This window comes from Schistocerca americana, chromosome 3 (genome assembly GCF_021461395.2).
Source record: "Schistocerca americana isolate TAMUIC-IGC-003095 chromosome 3, iqSchAmer2.1, whole genome shotgun sequence".
Classification (NCBI taxonomy): domain Eukaryota; kingdom Metazoa; phylum Arthropoda; class Insecta; order Orthoptera; family Acrididae; genus Schistocerca; species Schistocerca americana.
The window spans coordinates 591,410,418-591,415,417 of NC_060121.1; the positions used below are offsets into that span (position 1 = coordinate 591,410,418).

General features: G+C 53.8%; 1 non-coding gene across 1 annotated transcript in view; it reads right to left on the reverse strand.

The window, feature by feature from the left end:
• LOC124608850 overlaps positions 1-245 on the reverse strand; it is a 1,910-nt gene extending 1,665 nt beyond the window's left edge. The window contains exon 1 of the ribosomal RNA XR_006979408.1: positions 1-245. This exon is cut by the window's left edge and continues 1,665 nt beyond it. This is a non-coding gene — a ribosomal RNA (small subunit ribosomal RNA).
• Between the last annotated feature and the right edge of the window lie 4,755 nt (positions 246-5,000).

Genomic DNA, 5,000 nt, shown 5'->3' on the forward strand with positions numbered 1-5,000 from the left:
ACCGGACGAGCCGACCGATTGGTTTTGATCTAATAAAAGCGTCCCTTCCATCTCTGGTCGGGACTCTGTTTGCATGTATTAGCTCTAGAATAACCACAGTTATCCAAGTAACGTGGGTACGATCTAAGGAACCATAACTGATTTAATGAGCCATTCGCGGTTTCACCTTAATGCGGCTTGTACTGAGACATGCATGGCTTAATCTTTGAGACAAGCATATGACTACTGGCAGGATCAACCAGGGAGCTGCGTCAACTAGAGCTGAGCAGCCGGCCGCCCGGGAGTGTGTCCCGGGGGCCCGCGCGAACACGCAAGCGTCCGCTCAATTATTCTGCAAACAGGAGGAGGCTGAGCTCCCCTGCACAATACACCTCGAAACCCTCTCAGGTCCCGGCGGCGCGCAGCGCCGTCCTAAGTACTTGGTCGGGTTCGAGAGTGGCGCAATCGCCCGGAGTTTGGCGAGTAGACGCTTTAGGTGCGACCACCCGTGCTCCCAACTGAGCTTGCCGCTGCCGACAGAGGCCCGGGAGCGTGCTGTCGTGGCATTGCCGGCGGGAGACAACACGCGCCACCTACGGTGGCCGGCAGCTCCAACGCCAGCGCCACAGAAGGACAAAAGCCCCACTTGGGTGCCGAAGCGAACTCTCCCAGCACAGCGCACGCGCCAACACGTCCGCACAGCTGCGATACAATCCACCTGCGAGAACCGCAGAGGCGACCGAGCAGCAGACGGCGTCGCGGCGCCGAGCGCCGGGCGGCGGCGCATCCTCAGCGCACACAGTCCTCAATCGGACCAGCACACTGCAGATGTCCACCGCGCTTCGCACCGGGCCCGCGAGGACCTACTTTGGCCGCACGGCGCCGCGTGCAGGGTGCGCCGGCGCGCAGCTGCGCCGCCTGCCGCCTCCGTCGGCCGGCGCGCCTGCCACTGGCCGCCCCCACCAGCCGGCTGTAGCGCGTGCGCCCACGCACCGCGCGGCCAGCACGCCGGGAGGCCCCCCCTCACCGGCCGGGGACGGTCCCACCCAGCCACCGCCGCGTATCGCTTCACACCCACATGCCATTCACGTTCGTGGGCATGGTGGGTATCGCTGAAACAACCGGTTGGTAGCTCAACCGATCGTCGCCATCACTGATTCACCTCTAGCGAGAACAACCGCACCACAACGGTTTACCAGTTGTTCATTTGCGTAACGTCACCAGCAAACGTAGACGTCCATCGCCATTTGCAAATTCAACGATTGTTGCATGCCTGTGTCAGGTGTCACGACACACTATGTCTGCCCACATACACGCAACAACATGTGCACGCTTCGCGAACACGTGGAAGGTGGCCCCCGTACGTATGCGATGTCCATTGCGCGAACGACTGTCAACCGGCCTCTGTCGCATGTCGCAGATGTGGAACGCAGTGCACCATGCTATCACGGTGTGTGAGAGGAGACGACTACGTCTGACAACACGCGCCACTACATCAACAGACGGCTCATGCTGATCGCCATCCACGGCATACCATACTGCAATCCAGCTCTTATAGGGAGACGACACGTAGCTGAGTGCACAATATTTGGACCGTATGGTTCGCCGTTGTTGGCGCAGTCGTGGTACGGTCACACATGTACCACGATGTATCATTCAGTACATGAGGACCAATGTGCAGTACAGTGTGTGATTTGGACGTACAACATCAGCGGACAGTTGACACAAGCCGTACCACAACGTAGGCTGTGCTTCGCCATGCGAATGCCAATGAACAACTGCGAAGGGCATTGAGCATGTACGTCCTACTGCCATCCGCATTACAGTGTATAGCTGCAAGGTGTTTCACATGAAGCGATACTCTGGGGACCGGGCAGTGCGAGTAGCAAACTATATTGCGGGGGTTGCAGTTAGGCAACACTACACTAATTTAACGCGTCGTATGACAATTACAGAGCAGGTTAAGGCCCAACGTGTGTTGGGTTAAGGCCCAACGTGTGTTGGGTTAAGGCCCAACGTGTGTTGGGTTAAGGCCCAACGTGTGTTGGGTTAAGGCCCAACGTGTGTTGGGTTAAGGCCCAACGTGTGTTGGGTTAAGGCCCAACGTGTGTTGGGTTAAGGCCCAACGTGTGTTGGGTTAAGGCCCAACGTGTGTTGGGTTAAGGCCCAACGTGTGTTGGGTTAAGGCCCAACGTGTGTTGGGTTAAGGCCCAACGTGTGTTGGGTTAAGGCCCAACGTGTGTTGGGTTAAGGCCCAACGTGTGTTGGGTTAAGGCCCAACGTGTGTTGGGTTAAGGCCCAACGTGTGTTGGGTTAAGGCCCAACGTGTGTTGGGTTAAGGCCCAACGTGTGTTGGGTTAAGGCCCAACGTGTGTTGGGTTAAGGCCCAACGTGTGTTGGGTTAAGGCCCAACGTGTGTTGGGTTAAGGCCCAACGTGTGTTGGGTTGAGGCGCAACATAGGTTAGGTTGAGGCGCAACATGGGTTAGGTTAAGGCGCAACATGGGTTAGGTTAAGGCGCAACATGGGTTAGGTTAAGGCGCAACATGGGTTAGGTTAAGGCGCAACATGGGTTAGGTTAAGGCGCAACATGGGTTAGGTTAAGGCGCAACATGGGTTAGGTTAAGGCGCAACATGGGTTAGGTTAAGGCGCAACATGGGTTAGGTTAAGGCGCAACATGGGTTAGGTTAAGGCGCAACATGGGTTAGGTTAAGGCGCAACATGGGTTAGGTTAAGGCGCAACATGGGTTAGGTTAAGGCGCAACATGGGTTAGGTTAAGGCGCAACATGGGTTAGGTTAAGGCGCAACATAGGTTAGGTTAAGGCGCAACATGGGTTAGGTTAAGGCGCAACATGGGTTAGGTTAAGGTACAATATGGGTTAGGTTAAGGTACAATATGGGTTAGGTTAAGGTACAATATGGGTTAGGTTAAGGCGCAACATAGGTTAGGTTAAGGCGCAACATAGGTTAGGTTAAGGCGCAACATAGGTTAGGTTAAGGCGCAACACAGGTTAGGTTAAGGCACAACACGGGTTAGGTTAAGGTACAACACGGGTTAGGTTAAGGTACAACACGGGTTAGGTTAAGGTACAACACGGGTTAGGTTAAGGTACAACACGGGTTAGGTTAAGGTACAACACGGGTTAGGTTAAGGTACAACACGGGTTAGGTTAAGGTACAACACGGGTTAGGTTAAGGTACAACACGGGTTAGGTTAAGGTACAACACGGGTTAGGTTAAGGCACAACACGGGTTAGGTTAAGGCACAATACGGGTTAGGTTAAGGCACAACACGGGTTAGGTTAAGGCACAACACGGGTTAGGTTAAGGCACAACACGGGTTAGGTTAAGGCACAATACGGGTTAGGTTAAGGCACAATACGGGTTAGGTTAAGGCACAATACGGGTTAGGTTAAGGCACAATACGGGTTAGGTTAAGGCACAATACGGGTTAGGTTAAGGCACAATACGGGTTAGGTTAAGGCACAATACGGGTTAGGTTAAGGCACAATACGGGTTAGGTTAAGGCACAATACGGGTTAGGTTAAGGCACAATACGGGTTAGGTTAAGGCACAATACGGGTTAGGTTAAGGCACAATACGGGTTAGGTTAAGGCACAATACGGGTTAGGTTAAGGCACAATAGGGGTTAGGTTAAGGCACAATACGGGTTAGGTTAAGGCACAATACGGGTTAGGTTAAGGCACAATACGGGTTAGGTTAAGGTACACATTGTTGTAAGGAAAGGTGTTTTGGGGGGGGGGGGCCGGTTTGTTGATTGTGATTATCGTAAGTAAATGACTGCGGCATCATCTGATTTGGCACGTCAGGGTGCACCTTTGGCTCATGACAGGCGGCGCTCTGATTCCATGCTTGTGGCAGACCTGTGTCTTTCATTCCTGCCATTGTTTTTGTGGTGTGACAGGAGGCAGTATTGTGATGTTGGGTGCACCCCTGTGTAGGACATGTGTGGGTGTTGGTGGCTTAGCTGAGCAATGGTGGTTGTCGGAAGGGTGGGATATTCTGTTTTCCGAGTGGACCTCCCGGTCTGGTTATGATAGTGTGGATTGTCTAATGTGGCAGAGAGGATGCACTGGGTGTTGTTCCATGCTGGTGCTTACATATTGTCTGTGTGCCTGTTACAGGCAGAGAGTAGTGCGTGATAAGAGTGTCTGGCTGACGTGTGATTGTGAGCAGAGTCTTTCAGCATGTATACGGACAGTTGTATACATTATCTGTATTCTGATGGCTCTATCTATTACTAATCAGCGCCGTGTATACGTTTAATCCGGTTCCAGTCGAAACTATTGTATCTCTGTACATTAGTGACACGGCGAGCCCGCTATGTAGTTACTCGTCTCGGCAGCTTCCACCGGTGTATGGCAAATGATTATAAGGAATCAGTCTAGTCGTCAATACCGATAGTGTGACGTCACATGTCTGGGGTGGGGGACGCTGCGCCCTTCCGGTGGGTCATGGCCTAGGAAGACTCTTCCCACGCAGGGGGGCTTGGACTGTCATTGACTCTTCCGAGTAATATACTTGCCGTACGTTTTTGCGACTGCGAGTGCAACGCTCACCGGTACCGACATGGATGGAGCGCCTCCTAGCTGCCGCTGAGCATCTGCATTCGTACAGAGAGCAACGCGATCGCGTCTGTAGCTCGTACGTGGTACAGCTCGCAGCTCATGTATATGGACAGCGGGAATGTCGCATATTGGACATAACTCTTCATGAAACGCACGTTATAGGGGTGGATTGCACATTGCGAGTGCGAGCAAAGTCCGCCGTTCATCCGCTGGAGTTGCGAGTTGGGCGGTTGGGGTGGGGAACGAACGGGTGCAGGTGGAGTGATTGCCGGTCCACGACTTCGTGCGGCAGAGGCGCTGGCGTTGGGGTGCTGTTGTCGACAGAGGATGCAGGCTTTGTGGGTGGGGTCGAAAGAAGGGCACTGTGGGCCCATGGCTGTCTTAGTCGGCTTGGCGTCTCATAGATGACGGTATCGTCGTTGCAGGAGGTC